The 18045-nt window shown below is 42.4% G+C and overlaps 1 protein-coding gene across 5 annotated transcripts in view; it reads right to left on the minus strand.

Moving 5' to 3' along the window:
• Positions 1–18045, minus strand: part of PLEKHG7 (pleckstrin homology and RhoGEF domain containing G7) — an 84838-nt gene that overhangs the window by 63216 nt on the left and 3577 nt on the right. Inside the window, exon 1 of one of the 5 annotated variants that reach the window (XM_075600433.1) lies at positions 14730–14846. The exons of 1 other annotated variant lie outside the window; for it this stretch is intronic. The gene's annotated coding sequence lies outside the window, so the exon portion shown is untranslated. 3 more of the 5 variants (XM_075600434.1, XM_075600432.1, XM_075600435.1) reach the window with 3 other exon arrangements.

Consider the following 18045-nt stretch of genomic DNA (forward strand, 5'->3'; position numbering starts at 1 on the left):
AGCGATCCTCAAATTAAAGCTAAGCAGCCAATGTGGACCTGATTTACTGCAATCTAAGTTCCTAAGACTTGGTGCCCCAGCAATTGCCAAACCAATTGCTTCCATAGTCAACTCTATCCTGTCTGCAGACCATATCCCTAAGACCTGGAAAACTGCCAGAGTTGTCCCAATCTTCAAAAGTGGGGACAAAAACCCTGCTCAAACTACAGACCAATCTCTCTTCTCCCAATTCTATCCATAGTCATAGAAAAATGTGTCCACTCCCAATTAAGCGATTTCTATACCAAGACAAATTTCCCTAGCCAATTCCAATCTGGCTTTTGCCCCAAACACTCCACGGTAACTAGAGTATCAACAAAAAAATAAATAAAGCTCACTAAATAATAATTTTGGTGTTTTATGAGGGTGCCCTAAACGCCTAGTATGGCGGTGGGTGCAGCTAATGAGCAGATAATTGTAATAACTAACAACAGCTGAGAAGTGAAGGCATTTAGCAGAACCAGCGTTTTTTGTGTAGCATGTGGGGGGAAACGATCTTGCAAAGGTCAAAACAATTGATTTGTTTTTTTAAATATTTTTTTTTTAGCACAGATTTATCTATTGTCTAGTTCTACAATTTTGTTTTGGTATAAAATTGTTGCAAGATAGGTATGATAAGGGGAAAGGGAAGTGAGGGCAGTGGAGAGAGGTAGGAGGAAGTTAAAAAGGGGGTGGTCACTTTTTCTTGAAAGCTTAGGGGGGATCACGGTGAGGAGGGGGATTGGTTAAATTTGAACAGGGATGATGCTTTTCATCTTTCAGAGATAGCTCTGGATAATTTTGACATGGGTTGCAGGATGGAGGGTGGGGGGGGGAGGTCGGGGAAAGCTCTGTTTGGTGGTGGGTCTTGTAAATTGTAAGGATTTATGGTAGTGGGTAGTGTTCAGATTGAGCGTAGGAAGGCTGAAGCAGTTATCCAGTTGAAAATAAGGTGGGGAAGGTGTTGTTGAGCTATGGCTAGAGCGACTGGTCTGGTGATGTCCTTTCGTGTTGGCTGGTGGTATTTGATATATCTCCTGCTAGGCTGGTACGACTTGTGGGCTTTGGGGTTATTACCAGTACAGGTCGAATTAGATTAACACAGGTTTGGTTGCAATTTGACACTGCTAAAAATGTGTATGTTTTCTATTAAAGCTGTGGCCATTCGACCCTATTCAGTTGTCTGTGCCTGATTGGCTGGGTGGTGGGGCGTTAAAAATGTTAAAAAAAAGCAAGCTATTTGCTTTTACTGCGGTTAGATTTGCTTAAGGGTGCCAGTTGGTAAATTGTTTACAAAAGGTTGTTTTTTTGGGCCGGCAACATGGGATCACATTAACCCTGTAACACAAACTATCCTTTGCAAATGAGCTAGAAAATTGCTGAACATATGTCATAAGGAGTCTGAGTAGCACTAGTCAGCAGGCTGCCAGTTCTGATAGTAAGTATCAGCATAGACACAAACACAACTAAATGCAACTTGATGTCTAACGAACATGAGACTGACTGACATGAATAGCCCGCAGCATAGCGACAGGCTGGACCCTTAACCACCGAGTGGTAAACAGCTGCTAAACCTGGATGCGATTGCAATAAAATTGAGTAAGTAGCAGAGAACACAGATACAAACGGATACAACAATGCCACTCTCTCACTGATCTCTCCCGCAGACGTCACCACGCCAACGCCCTACGCGTTTCCCTCCTACAAGGAGATTCTTTATGCGTTTCCCTCCTACACAGAGATTCTTCAGGGGCGCAGATGCTAATGCCAATTATATATTATGGGGACAGCACCCCAAACTGACCTTTGCAAACTAGACACCCTCTACAACTCAATATACTGCTTTGTTCTCCAATGTAACAACAAGGCACATCACTATGAAATGCTCAAAGACTAGATTGGCCATCACTTGAGTTTAGGCGCCAAGTTAAATTTTTCTGTCTTACCTGCAAATACTTTCTGGGCAAGCCACCCGCCTATCTGAATAAGCTCTTCAGCCAGTGGGGGGTTTCCCATTAGGCCCGGGCCCAGGGTGTAAAAATTTTGGGGCAGCAAATTTCCCTTTTTTTCACATGTACAGTTCTTACCTTCTCCTGCAGCACCGCCCTCCTCCTTCTTCAGTGTCGTGGCATCAAATGACGCTGCAACATCACATGGTGTCATGTTGCAATGGTAACATGACACCATGTTACGCGGCAGCATAATTTAACGCCATGTTGTTGCAGCGTTATTTGACGCCGTGACACTGATGGAGGATGGCGATGCCAGAGGCGGAAGGGCGACACCATAGTTAGTGCTTATGGGTGGCAGATTTTTAAATCCGCCTGTCCTCACCCCTACCACACACAGCACTTATCACCTGAGATCTGACTCTAAAAGACTGTTCACAATTCCTAGGTTCTCACATTTTAATCTGGTCTGTAACTGTTACATGTGCCTATAACATATTATCTTAAACTGTTCATACAATGTATTTAAATATAATGTATAACCCTGTTCATTTAATATAATTATGTATTGTCATTATAACTCTGTGCCCAGGACATACTTGAAAATGAGAGGTAACTCTCAATGTATTACTTGTTGGTAAAGCATTTTTATAAATAAACAAATGTATTGTGTGGAATACCACGTGGAGCACATTTAAAAGATGTTAGTTGTGTTTACTGAAATAGTCAAAAATGATGGGTAACAACCAGCGCTACTAGATGTAGTAGATCCATAAAAACCGCCAAAGACCACCAGGAAGACCCATTATATCGGGTATCGGGTCTCTGACTCAGAACTTCTCTGAGTATGTTGATATATACTTACAGAAGTATGCGGCTAGCGCAAAAGCCTATCTAAAGGACACTTTGGAAGTCCTAAACATATTATCAAAAATTAAGTGGCAAGAAGACTACATATTAGTGACCTGTGATGTGACGTCTTTATACACATCAATACGACATGAGGATGGGTGTGCAGCGGTGGCATTTGCGCTGGAGAAAGACCCATCAGTCCCACAGGAACAAAAATGTTTTCTATTAGACGGAATAAGGTTTATTCTGTCTCACAACCTATTTTGGTTTGATGGGTCCATGTTCTTGCAAAAATGCGGGACCGCTATGGGGACCAGGTTTGCTCCAAGCTATGCCAACACCTTCATGGCACATTGGGAAGAGACCAACATCTGGTCGGAAAACCCATACGGAGCAAACCTGGTCCTCTGGAGGAGATACATCGATGATGTGCTCATCATTTGGCAGGGGAGCGAGGAAAATCTTAAACTCTTCTTGACCTATATCAATGACAATGAGGTTAATCTGAGTTTCACATCAGAGATGAGCACAGAGAGCATCAACTTCCTTGACCTAACCATCTACATTGAGAGAAATATTCTCAAAACCAAGACCTATTTCAAGGAAGTTGATGCTAATAACTTCTTACTAAACAGCAGTTGCCATCATCAAAAATGGCTAAAGAATATTCCGTTTGGACAATTCAGACGAATTAGACGGAACTGCTCAGAGGTTGAGATATATAGAGAACAAGCAGGAGTTCTGGAAACCAGATTCGAAGAAAGGCAGTATAAACAGGATTTAATTGCAGAAGCACATATGAGAGCTCTGAATCTAAATAAAGAAGAACTGATGGTACCCAAGCAAAAAAGAGATACCACCAATAACATCGTTCCATTTATAACAAGATATAACAACGAGGCCCATAATATTAAAAAGATTTTAATGAAACATTGGCACGTGCTGTGCAAAGATACACTATTAAAAGACTATCTGCCAGAAACACCCCGTGTCATCTTTAGAAGGGCGGAGAACATTAAAAACAAACTAGTGCCCAGCGTATACAGGAAGGAAACTGAGATTAAAGACAATAACTGGTTACCTAAACCGATGGTTTTTTTTAAATGTTTTGAATGCAAGGCCTGCAAGCATGCGATGACTGATAAAATAGAATTCAGCTCAAATGTTACAAACGAGGGGTTTAAGACCAAACAATTCATCACATGCAAAACCAAATACGTGGTATATATGCTCCAATGCCCATGTGGACTCCAGTATGTGGGCCGGACCATAAGAAGTCTTAGGACCCGCATACTGGAACACTTGGGCAATATAAGAAGGGGAATGACCACCCATAGTGTGCCCCTTCATTTTATCCAGAAACATGGGGGGGACCCCTCAGGACTACTTTATAGGGGATTAGAAGTGGTCCCTGAGAATTGGAGGGGGGGTGATAGATTGAGACGTTTACGGCAGAGGGAGACGTTTTGGATATACTGTTTGAAATCCATGTCCCCCTCAGGCCTCAACGTTGACCTCGATATCGCCGCTTTCAATTGAATAAATTAAATTAAATTTTATTGGGCTACTGAGGCATTCATGAAACTATATAGAGTTATGAGGGAGGAACCTTTTACCCCTATCTAGAACCATAAGAAAATTGGATTAGATGTGGGTTTGATTGTATTTCCCCTCTCCCCTTCTTCTTTTACAGTTCGTTTACAGTTCCATTCATTTACAGTTCCATTATGTTACAGCTCCCTAGATTTTCATTGTCCATCGTCTGTCCCCCCTTTTAGTTTTTAGTTTTTAGTTGTCAGTCTTGTTTTTAGTTTTTTAGTTCATATATTTTTTAGATTTAGAATGATAATAATATTTTGTGCGATTATAAAAGTGATTAATTTTTAAAAATGGAACATATTGCGTATGATCCATTTATAATTGTTTTTAACTAATGCATAACCCTGACAGGGATGGGTAATTTACTTTTTATATTAAAGGATTTGGGCATTTTGATAGCCAAAATGTTTTAACTAATTTATATGTGTTTATAAATTTACATGGTAATAATTTTTTATCTAAATGTTGAGGTTCAAGGAGCAAGTACACTTTGAACCATTATCACCAGATAACCAATTCTGACAAATAACTAGATGGACCCCATTGGAGGTCTTAAAACCAAAACACCTGTGAATTTTAATTTTAGTAGGATTTGTATAAAATTGTTTAAATGTGTATAAAGTTTAAAAATAGATTTGGCAATACTCTGATAAAATTATCTCAATTAAATAATTAACAAGTATGTATTTTACTGTAGCCATCTATTAACCCCTGATGGTCAGGGATATTAATTTATGTATACAAGAACGTTTTAACTTAAACCAATTTTAAAAAGCAAGACAGTGCTATGACAGAACATGAAATATGTAATTAGGGCTTTATTAAACACAGCCCGCCCCAATTAGACTTTGATTACACAGGAGGTCTATAAAACTCAGAGACCCCCTCTACGTCAGAATATGAGCCTGAGGAAGCCGTTGACTCGGCGAAATGCGTAGCTCTAAAGTTCCTGCTGAATTTGGCCCAACGTGGCTCCCGTAGCCAGATCAACCAGGCAGCCATTGCCAGCAAGGAGAAAAAAAGTTTTTTCCTCCTGCATCACGGACGCGTGATTGGCGAAAACGGCTGCTGAAACTGTATCCTGGACTGCACGAGGAGGCCAGGGGTCCAACCATTATGTATGTATGTGAGCCTTGTTGTACCAATTTCTTTTAAAACTAATAAATGTGTTTTAAACCCCACTGACAACGTGCCTCACTTTCTCTACCTACTCCCCCCCCCTACTACCACCACTGGGGAGAGTCCCCATCTGATGCCCAAGACTGAAGTTAGAATCTCACGTTGGTTGCAAACAAAGAAAAGTCCACACTGGGGGGAGATGCAGATGGGTTAATTTAACCCCAAAGTTACCAATTTCCTGCAAAGACTCACACACGGCCGTGTGAGTACAGATATATTTATATATTTATTTCTAAACCCTCTATACCACCATTACCTGTTGTTGGGAGTGACTGGAATTGCTTAAAGAAACCACACCATCGTGTTTACTTGCACATGGCCGTGTAAGTGTATTTAATATTTTCACCAACCCCCAGCAATATTGTTATAACCACAATAATTTTATTGTATTTTATTGTTTTTAATTCTTAAATGTTTTTCTAATCCCACGCTCCCCCATTGCTTGTATGTCTGTATGTAGTGGATAACTCTTTTTTTTGGGCTAGTAGTGTATACACTGCAATATATTCATTTCCTCCCCATGCTCTGTAAACAAAATGTTGCTTTAAAAACTCGCCATTTATCTTTTGACCTTATTCCGCTTTGCTAGAGATTAGGCTTGAACACATATAACTGACAAGTAAATGTATTGGAGCAGAGACCTCCAGACCATTGTGTTATAGTGCGTAAATTGATGTTAATTTGTTTGTTATGCTTGTTATTGTCTTTCACCTACACTGTACCACACTGCAGGGCATGTTGCCACATTATGAATAAATGACAATATTATTAATTATAGGCGAAAGCAGTAAAATTCTGGGCATTGCTGAAATCCCTGCTCTCTGATTGGTTAGAATTCCGGGCAATATTCATTCAGTAATGCCCGGAATTTTTGCCAACTTGGCAACACACCTTTCAGAGATGCAGGGGGAGTCTCCGGCAGCAACTCCGCTCCTCTCCTCACTGAGCAGGATAAGCAGTCTCTCTCTGGCTCTCACAACATGGCAGGATAAGCAGTCTCTCTCCCTCTCTCACAACACGGCAGGATAAGCAGTCTCTCTCCCTCTATCACAGCTGCTAGTGTTGTCAGAAGCTGCTGTGTCCCAACTTGTAACTTTGTTACTTGCAGCAAAGTAACATTTCTCACCACATCTATACTGTAGCTTGTGCTAAGGTAATTTGTATTTCCTTTTTATTTAGCTGTAGTTAATATCACAGTCCCCCCACTTCTCTCCCCTTCTCACCCACATCTCCCCTCCACTCCCCCAAATCTCCCCTCCACTCCCCCCAATTCTACCCCTCACCTCTCTCTTTCCCCCCCTCACCTCTCTCTTCCCCCCTCACCTCTCTCTTTCCCCCTCCCTCACATCTCTCTTTGTTCCCCCTAACCTCTCTCTCCCCCCTTACTTCTCTCTCCCCCTCAACTCTCTCTCCCCCCTAACCTATCTCTCTCTCTCCCTCCCTCATCTCTCTCTCTCCCCCCTCACCTCTCTCTCCACCTCACATCTCTCCCTCCCTCCCTCACCTCTCTCTCCCCCCCCTCACCTCTCTCTCCCCCTCACCTCTGTCTTCCCCATCATCTCTCTCCTCCCACCCCCTCACCTCGCTCCCCCCTCATCTCGCTCCCCACCTCTCTTTCTTCTCCCCTCCTCCACCTCTCTCAAACCCCCTTCACCTATCTCTTCTCCCCCACCCTTGCCTCTCTCCCCTCTCATTTGCTACTTTACTACACAGGTGTCTCAGCGTAGTTCCGAGTTATATATCTTTACAAAAGTGTCTATTATTTTATGAAAAAAGCCTACATTTAGCCTATGATAGTAATAATCCCCTCAGAACAGGGCATTACTGGCCAATAATGCCCTGGCTGGGTTAAAGTCCCTCGGCTTCGCCTCGGGCCTTCAACTCTTCCAGCCGGGGCATTATTGGCCAGTAATGCCCTGTTCTTCAGGGATTATTACTTAATTATAGGCTAAAGCTGGTAAATTCCAGGCATTATTGAAATCCCTGCTCTCTGATTGGTTAAAATTCCGGGCATTATCCAATTTGTAATAGCCTGGAATTATTGTCACCCTGCCAAGTTTTTCAGCCAATAAGTTTTCAGTTTCATTCACAAAGAGTGACATTTGCTCTTAGACAGGGGAGGTGATTGGACAGAAGGCACAAGCAAGGCACTGACTCCTCCCCCACCCTGCCTGCAGAGACTCCGCACAGGAGAGTGAGGGGAAAGGATTGTGTGTCTGTTGTGTGTTTTGTGGGTGTAAAGGGGGCCACAGAGTGTTTTATTAGTGTGTGTCTTCTATTGGTGTGTGTTTTGTGAGTGTAGAGGGGGCAGCAGAGTATTGTTGGTATGTTTCTGCTGTGTGTGTTGTTTTGGTGTAGAGGGGGTGGGTGCAGTGTGTGTCTTCAGTGTGTGTTTTGTGGGTGGAAGAGGGGTGCAGAGTGTTTTGTTGGTGTGTGTGTGTGTCTGCAGTGTGTGGGTTTACAGGGGGCTGCAGTGGGTGTAGGGAGGGGGCTGCTGGTGTATGTTTTGTGGATGTAGAGGTGGCAGAATCGGTTTTGTTGATTTGTGTGTTTATCTCTGCAGTGTGTGTTTTGTAGGTGCAGAGGGGGGCCTGCAGTGTGTGTTTTGTGGGTGGAGGAGGGGTGCAGAGTGGTTTGTGTGTGTGTCTGCACTCTGTGTTTTATGGATATAGAGCTGGCAGAGTCTTTTGGCTTGTGTGTGTCTGCAGTGTGTGTTTTGTGGGTGTAGAGGGGGGGGGCTGCAGTGTGTGTCTTTAGTGTGTGTTTTGTGGGTGGAGAAGGGATGAGGAGTGTTTTGTGTGTGTGTGTGGGTTTACATGGGGGCTGCAGCGGGTGTAGAGGGGGTCTGCTGGTGTGTGTTTTATGGATGTAGAGGGGGCAGCAGTCTGTTTTGTTGGTGTGTGTGTGTCTGCAGTGTGTTTTGTGGGTTTAGAGGGGGGCTGCAGTTGTGTGTGTGTGTGTTTGTGTCAGTGGGTGTAGATGGTGGAGGAGGGCTGCAGAGTGTGTTTTGGTGTGTGTGTGTGTGTGTGTTTTGTGTTTTTGTGGGTGTAGAGGGGGGCTGCTGTGTGTGTTTTGTGAGTGTGGAGGGGGGCTGCAGTGTGTTTTGTGGGTGTAGAGGAGGGGGGCTGCACAGTGTGTAGGGGGACTGCAGATTGTGCTTGTGTATATAGAGGGGGGTTGCAGTGTGTGTGTGTGTGTGTGTGTGTGTGTGTGTGTGTGTGTGTGTGTGTGTGTGTGTGTGTGTGTGTGTGTGTGTATAGAGGGGTATGTCTATGTAAAATGTCCTTTTAATAAACTTGCTGTAAAAGCATAAGACTGTAGACAATCATGCTGATTAAAATCAATATGACCACAAAAATGTATATTTTTTATGAAAAATTTAAAAAAAACAAAAGCCTACTTTTAGCCTATAATAGTATTAATCCCCTCAGAACAGGGCATTACTGGCCAATAATGCCCTGTTCTGAGGGGATTATTACTTAAATAATACATATATGCAGAATTCATTTATGTATCTTTCATTATTATTCTTTTGCTCATGCATCCACTATTGCAAAGTAACTCTTTACCGTTGAAAGGTTTGCAACACATTGTAAATAATGAGTGCTATCAAGCACTGGAGGATAAAAAAATGACTGAGACATAGTTTTACAGGCTACAAGACACCTCATTAACCAGTCATAAAGAAGAATGACCCAAATGATTGCTTTCCAAGCAACTACACCCAGCTTAATCATTTTCTTTATACTGTAACTAGGAGAGGCCTATTGCAGTATGTTTAAAGAACACCTATTTATTAACTACATAGGTACACAGAACACACTGGGAGAAATGACTAAAGAGATGTTAAGACACCTTATTAATGCACAGCTGAAACGATTGCTCATCTGATGTTTGTTGTACTTTCCAATGTAGTACATAGAAATTAACAAGGGTAAATATTACACTTGGTAGTATTTCACATCCAGTACAACATACATACGTGTAAGAACAGGTAAGTACAGGTAAGTACAGGTATGTTCTTTTCAGGTGCAAATTGAACTGTTCTGGTTTACATATACTGTATCACAACTTTACACATGTAATGTGTAATGGTGCCAATTAAGGCTGAGTCCCCACTGGCGCTGAGCACGCTCATGCTTAGAGCATTTGCGCCGGGTGTCCTGCAACTTGTGGACGCACGCGCGGGGGGGAAGGGGGGGCGCAAATGCGGGCTATCGGAGCAAGCGGGAAAGTTTAAAAATGTTATTTACAAAAGCGTGTGTGCCCGTGCATCGCGTGAGACGGAATTTGCAAATATATATATATGCAAGTAACCGCGCCAAGCGCCGTCCGCTCAGCGAGCTCAGCGCCAGCGGGGACTCAGCCTTAGGAAGCAAGGTTTTTAGCATACTTAGTTTACTGTAGGATAGGCATGGGTAGTTTAATAGTTTTAAAAACTCATTTAAAGGAGGTGCATCCATTTGAAAAAAATGAAAAAAATATAAATATATAGTGTACATTAAAAATAAATCAAAGAAATAATAGAGCTGTTTTTATGCACTCACATTCCACATATCAACAAATGACATCATAAATGACATCGGCAATGACAATTGATGATATCACATATGACATGATCCCATCACACAACCCTTAAACTACCACTTAATCTTGGTCACTCTGAAAATCCAATTGGTGACATTAGCAAAACTACATGAGCAGCCAAAGTTCTTCAAGAGTACGAGAGCATTGTTTGGGAAGTGAGCACAATGTCCCACAAACACACATTAGAGGGTCTCAATTGAACCCTTTCAGGACCTCAGAGGGAATGAACTATTATGGGTGGAGTTGTTGTTCCAGCAGGGAATTTCGCATTAAGAAACTAAAAAATGTAATTATCCATTTATAAATCTCAGTATTTTGTGGATTCTTAGAATTCCTGAGCAACGTCAGGGAACTTTCAGCTAGGGGATAATAAAAGCCTTATGATAAATATTCAGCATAAGATGTGTACTTGTGGTCTTTCAGAAGCTTCCACAGACGAACAAAGAGAAAGAGAGGGAAAAAATAGTGCAGTATGTTTAACTATGTGGAACACAAGAGCAAATACAATCACAATAAAACTTACGTGTAGGAGCCTGCATGGTGTGTGTAACCCGTGGTGGTACCAGGGGAGTTCTACCTGTCCATCACCCTTTTTTATCTCGTCTGTTGGGCAGCCAACTGTCCCGGAAACACCGCCGCTTACACACGCCATGCAAGCTCCTACACGTATGATTTATTGTGATTGTATTGGAACTTAAGTTCCACTAGTAAAGTTAAACGTACTGCACTATTATTTTCTGTATTTTTGGGGAGGAGCGGCGGTTGCAGGGGCCCCACGCTCTTCACCAAGACATTTAGATTAAATGCCAGGGCACCGCGTGAGGTCTCTGCAACTTCACTTACCGTGACTCAGTCGGCTTTGGCGATGCGGCATCTAGTGACGCCACGGGGTCATGTGACATGATGTCACAAGACCCCAGGGCATCATTTGACGCTTCAGACCAGGTAAGGGGGGCGTACTGACGATGACGTCAGCTGAAGGAGATGAATGCCGAGATAACCACAGACGCAGAGAACGGGTTGTATGACTCTCTTCTCTGAACATTGGGTTCTGCTTGATTTACTTATAAAAATCTAGATATGAATGCTGCATCTTGTGTTGCTTAAACTGTATATGCAGCCACCGAACTCCCTAAAGTAATGAGTGAGGGCTGCAGTACGGCTGTAATAGCTGGACCTGATAATTTGGCTGTTATAGTGTGAACATACTTACCACGCTATACGAAATTGCAACCTTCATTTATGGTTACAATGTATGCTATTTATAAATACAAGCCACAATGCACATTACCATTTAACCACAATAAGGGTGTTGAAATTACGATATAACATCTCTGTATAAAAGTACAAACAGTTGCAAAATGTGCTTTCTGGTTTGACTGACTTGTTATGAAAACACCCAGTTGATTTTGATTGTAATCAGCATGTTTCCCTTTGGCGTGTAATTAAGACATCTACATATCTTATAAATGTGGATTGATTACTTCAGAAAGGATGAAGTAAATAATTGAATTCTTATTTTATGTGATACCAAACTAAGGGCACTGCACACCACTTACCTTATTTCATTCATAAAAATCACTTCAGGACTTGTGGTGTCTGTGAATTCACAGGACTTACCTCTGTGGTACACACTCTGTAGAGATCAATCGGCAATCTATCTCACTGAGAGATATTTGAATTACTTTTTAGCATTTAATACACACTTAGATTAGTTATTTACTTAATAATACTTTTTTTATTTTTTGGTTTTTACCCTTCTTAGAATTAATATCCTGCACACTCAGTATTTGTTTAATTATACTTACTTATTACCCATTATAATTGGTAGAGTGCAATAATCTGGGGTTCTCTTTTGATCCTCTCTGATCATTCGGTATTGCTGTTGTTCTCTCCCCATGCACCCCACTACATTAAATATATGAGTATTAAGGTTGAGCATTTGATCATATTTTTTTCTCAGGTAAGGGGGGCGCAAGCAGTAGGGGACAGCAGGCAGGGGGGCGAAGGCAAACAATTTGCCCACCCTTGCGTTAGACAATATCTGTATTATAGAAAATTCATTAAAAATTGATACATAAAAAAAAAGAGTAAAATTTGCATGAAATATCATGATTTCCCCCAAATAAAGTTCCAACAATTCTATATATGCACTTAGATTGTAAGCTCTCCGGGGCCGGGGTTTCCTTTCCTTACTTGAGATTTTTCTGGGGGGGGCGTGACGTTGCAGGGCCCCGCGCTCTTCCCGCAAGGCATTTAAATTAAATGCCGGGAGATCGCGTGAGGCTCCTGCAACTCTAAACTTACCTTGTCTCTGCCGGCGTCAGGACTCGTGTCCATGGCAACGCGGCGTCAAATGATGCCGCGTGGTCATGTGATGTGACGTCACACGCGTCAAATGACGTCGCGGGTCACATGACGTGATGTCACATGACCCCGCTGCGTCATATGACGCCGCATGAGGTAAGGGGGGGGATCACCTCCGGAGCAGAAGAGGCAGAGGGGACGCAGCAAAAAAAGTGTGCGCGTCCCTGATATAAAGATATACATAAAATATACATACATATGCATGAATAATCTATTTGTCGCTCCTTTATTCTTAAACATAGATTACACTATCTGTACCTGTGTTGTCCCTTTGGTTATGATTCTCCAAACTCGACAGTTTTTACTTCACAGGTTTTAATATGTTCTCCTCTAATTCTCTGCTTCACCACCCTTATGTTTTCCATCTGTCAATCTGCAAACTTTTGCCTGCTGTTTTGATAGAATAGTTTGCGTCTATTATATTTTGTGGCTTTGTCTTTTCAGCATGTTAAAATGGAATGATATATTTTAAGCAGAAATGTGCGAATGTCTTAAAATCTGCTTCGCAAAATATTTTCGTTAATTTGTTTCATTTCCCATTTTCCTGTTTGCAGTGCTGAAAATGTAAGCCAGTTGTTGCCAGAATAATGGAAAAATTGCAGTATATAAAGGGTCATGTGATCTGTACATTAACTTTTAATGTTTAGTAAAAAACAAAAAAAAAAAGTAAACAATTTTAACCAAAATGGGAATAATTGTGCCTGGTCCGTGAACGTCAGCAAAAAATTTGCACATTTCTCATTTTCAGTAATATTTTTAAACTTTACAGCTGTTGTTTACCGCAAGTATTTTGCACAGCACTTTAGAGAGAGAAAACGCAAAACGTACTGGAAATCTTAGATATATAACTTCCTAATACTATCTATTGAGAATTTAAAATCTTGAACGAGCCATACTGTATATATGTACACTATATGCTTTATTTTTATTCACCTATTCTTACCTTTACCTACCACCATATAGATCACTTTGTAGAAATTCAATATCTATGTTGAATATGTATAATACAGTTCATATGTGTATAGTTATGTATGCATTTATTTGTACAGAGATTAGAGATATATAAGGGAATATTTACTAACAGTTGCTCAGAAATAAGACACCTTATGGCCTATTGAACTGAATGGGCTGTAGAGTGTCTTGTAAATATGCACCATAATATTTAAAATAACATATATAATAATATAATAGCATACATTTACCATGATATAAACACACGCACACACACATACATACATATATATATATATATATATATATATATATTCACACACACACATATATATACTGTATATATATATATATATATATATATATATATATATATATATATAAAAATAAATAACTAAAAAAGGAATAGACAATACCGTTCTTTTATTTGTGCGAGCTTTCGAGATACACTGATCTCTTCTTCCGGCGATGTTACAATGAATAAAGCCGGCAATGGGTTTACTCAAAACAGTGCTCCCACAAATAAAAGCATTTCGTTAGCCACAGATTATTAAAGCTCGGCTAGCACGGTACTGATACCTCTACATATATATATGTACACGCACACACATTATATACACATACATTATTATTATTACGCAAGACAGAAAAGCACCAACATGTTTCTGTCTCTAGTGAGTTTCCCCTTTAAGCACATACTGTAGGAAAGTACCTGTACAGACAGCGAGACAAGACATTCTACTTAGTCTCTGGTACAAGCTAAAGCAAGCTATGAGGTAAATCCTTCACGACACAATCCCATACAAGTCATAGGAAATGTTTTATACTTACAGTACAGCTTCAATCATTTCATACCACATCGCTCTCCTATCGTGAAATAATTCTGCTGTGTAACAAGTCCCAGTAGAAAAAAAAAAAAAAACACAAGTCACCCTGCCCTGCTGATATTGTTCAGTAATACCTTGGCTCTGGTTGTGCATTCTTGTTGAATGTTGAAGCTGCAACTGCAAGCCTTGCTCATGGATACAAAGTTTCTAACAGGTCTGTCTGGCACAAAGGTCAAAGAGGTGGTGGCTACTGGATGAAATTCAGCCAACAATAGGTCATATAGGTTTTCCTGTTGTTTATTTTCTTACAAAGGATTATTGACCCAGGTTTTAAAGCGTGCTCCATAGAAATATGTTGGAACAATTCCCCGTTTTTTTTTTCTAGTTTGATGTAAATTACCTTCTAATCAATGGTCTTGTCAGGAAACAGGTCCATCTGGTAATATTTCAGTCATCTGACAGAACTAGTCTTCTTTCAAAGGAGCGCTTTTACCATTTCAATCCCCACCCTTTGCCTGAAGTCATATGATATTTATTTGACAACAGAAATAGGGTTGCATTTTCCAAAACATGTTTCCCTTTAATAATCTGACGCCCTCATATTATATGCAAAATTACACAAAGAATGCAACGTATATCTGAATGTTTTTCCTCCTCGTTTGTTCAAACACTAATGACATTTTCTCATTCATAGTACAACAGAATGCATAAAAACAGAAATATAAATTCCAAGTATAATCTTCAAAATATCCTTTTGAAGAAAAACGGCCGTCTGGCATCTGGCTTAAAGCTGCAGTTCAGTCTATATCCTGCATGTGTGTTTTTTTTAATAAATCAGTTCTGTAGTAAGAAAAAATACTTTTAGCATTTTCGGTTTTTAAAAAAACAACTTTGAAAGACCAATTTTCTTGTATTCTATTTTAACAAGCATTTGCTAAGGCACTGCCCCTTCATGGCCTGTCACAAACCCAGGCACACCCCTTTGACAGCACTGCCCTCCCTCTCTCTAAACGTGCACTAGCATCTGGTCACATGATCTTCCTCATACAGTAGTACATTCAAGGAAGCTGGAGAAAAGGGATCAGCCATGCATAGCAGCTCGGATAGGCGATTTCAAACTTATTACAGTGTTTATTCCATTCATTGCACGTGTATATAATGTAAAATTGTAATAATTCCATTTATAGCAAACGTGTATATGTGAATATTATTTAGATGTATATGTATGTTACTGAAATGTGGAGTGAGTGTGTAGGTAAATACACACAATACACTTCCACTGCATATATATATATATATATATATATATATATATATATATATATATATATATATATATATATATATATATATATATATATATATGTATGTATATATATATATTATATATGTATGTATATGTGAAGTTATGTGAGTAAAAAAGTGACAAAAACCCTCCATAGCAAGGCAAATAGCAAATGGAAATATTACTGTATGCTCATTTGTATGTATATATATATTTATATACACACACACTTCAAATACGGATAGTGATTCACGTAAATGATATATATATTCACTTTCTGGGAGTATAAGAGTGACTGTCCTGTTGTTCCTTTTTTTGTATCCATCATTGAATGGTATGCACCCTCTCTTTACGTTTATTTTATACTAGCTGAGAGACCCGGCGTTGCCCGGGATGTAATATTCCCGCTCCTCTCTCTCTCCTCACCCCTCCCCCTCTCTCTGTTTGTCCCCCATTCACATCAATCCAGTTCCCCCCCTCCCTCCTTTACAGCTTCATGCAGTGTGTGTGCGTCAGTCATTGTGTGTGCGTCAGTCATTGTGTGTGCGTCAGTCAGTCAGTGTGTGTGCGCGCGCGTCAGTGAGTCTGACGCAGAAACACAAACACACACACAGACTGACTGACGCACACACACACAGTCAGTGTGTGCGTGTGTGTGTGCCTCAGTCAGTCAGTGTGTGCGTGCGGCAGTCAGTCAGTCAGTCAGTCAGTGTGTGGGTGTGGGGGTGTGCGCGCGCGCGCGTCAGTAAGTGTGTGTGTCAGTCAGTGTGTGTGTGTGTGTGTCAGTCAGTGTGTGTCAGTCAGTGTGTGTGTGTGTGTCAGTGTGTGTGTGTGTGTGTCAGTGTGTGTGTGTGTGTCAGTGTGTGTGTGTGTGTGTGTGTGTGTGTGTGTGTGTGTGTGTCAGTGTGTGTGTGTGTGTGTGTGTGTCTGTGTGTCTGTGTGTCTGTGTGTCTGTGTGTCTGTGTGTCTGTGTGTCTGTGTGTGTGTGTGTGTGTGTCAGTGTGCGTGTGCGTGTGGCTGTGAGGGGTTGTGTGCATGCGGCTGTGAGGGGTTGTGTGCGTGCGTCAGTATGTATGTGTGTGTGTCAGTCAGTGCGTCAATCAGTCAGTGTGTGTGTGTGTGTGTGTGTGCGTGCGTCAGTCAGTCAGTGCGTGCGTCAGTCAGTCAGTGTGTGTGTGCGTCAGTGTGTGTGCGTGCGTCAGTCAGGGTGTGTGCGTGCGGCTGTCAGTGTGTGTACGTGTGGCTGTCAGGGTTTGTGTGCGTGCGCCAGTCAGGGTTTGTGTGCGTGCGCCAGTCAGGGTTTGTGTGCGTACGCCAGTCAGGGTGTGTGTGCGTGCATCAGTCAGGGTGTGTGCGTGCGTCAGTCAGGGTCTGTGCGTGCGTCACTCAGGGTGTGTGCGTGCGTCAGTCAGGGTGTGTGCGTGCGTCAGTCAGGGTGTGTGCGTGCGTCAGTCAGGGTGTGTGCGTGCGTCAGTCAGGGTGTGTGCGTGCGTCAGTCAGGGTGTGTGAGTGCGTCAGTCAGGGTGTGTGCGTGCGTCAGTCAAAGGGCAGGCGTGGGGGGGGGGGTGAAGGGCAGGGGTAGGGGGGGTGAAGGGCAGGGGTAGGGGTGGGTGAAGGGTAGGGGTGGGTGAAGGTCAGGGTTAGGGGGGGTGAAGAGCAGGGGTAGTAGGGGGGGTGAAGGGCAGGGGTAGAGGGGGGTGAAGGGCAGGGGTGGTGAAGGGCAGGGGTAGGGGGGGTGAAGGGCAGGGGTAGGGTGGGGTGAAAGTGAGGCACAAATTGTTGGCAGGAGTAAAATGTCCCTACACACACACACACACACACAACGGGAGTGAGAGGTGGTGGAGAGTGGGACTGGCGCAGATCCGAGGCTGCTTGGCCCCCCAGCGGCTGGGGAGTTGGCGGCCGGGGGGGTAAGGGAGCGGGCGGGGGGGGGGGTAAGGGAGCAGGCGGGGGGGTGGTAAGGGAGCAGGCGGGGGGTAAGGGAGCGGGGGGGGGGAGGGAGCGGCGAGGGGGTAAGGGAGCTTTGGCGGCTGGGGTAGGAGGGCCGCGCTTACCCCCTTTGTGAGTGTTTGTATGATATAGATATATATGCACACGCACGCATATACATGCGCACGCGCACACATACACGTGCACACGCACACATACATGCACACACGTATACCTGCGCACTCGCACACATACACACATACATGCGCTCACGCACACATACATGCGCACACGCACACAAACATGCGCACACGCACACATAAACATGCACACACGCACACATAAACATGCACACACGTACACATAAACATGCACACACGTATACATGCGCAAACGCACATATATTCACACACAAACATGCACACACGTATACATGCGTACACGCACATATACATGCGCACACGCACACATATGCACACGCACACAAACATGCGCACACGCA

The sequence above is a fragment of the Ascaphus truei genome, chromosome 5 (genome assembly GCF_040206685.1).
Source record: "Ascaphus truei isolate aAscTru1 chromosome 5, aAscTru1.hap1, whole genome shotgun sequence".
In the NCBI taxonomy this organism is placed as follows: domain Eukaryota; kingdom Metazoa; phylum Chordata; class Amphibia; order Anura; family Ascaphidae; genus Ascaphus; species Ascaphus truei.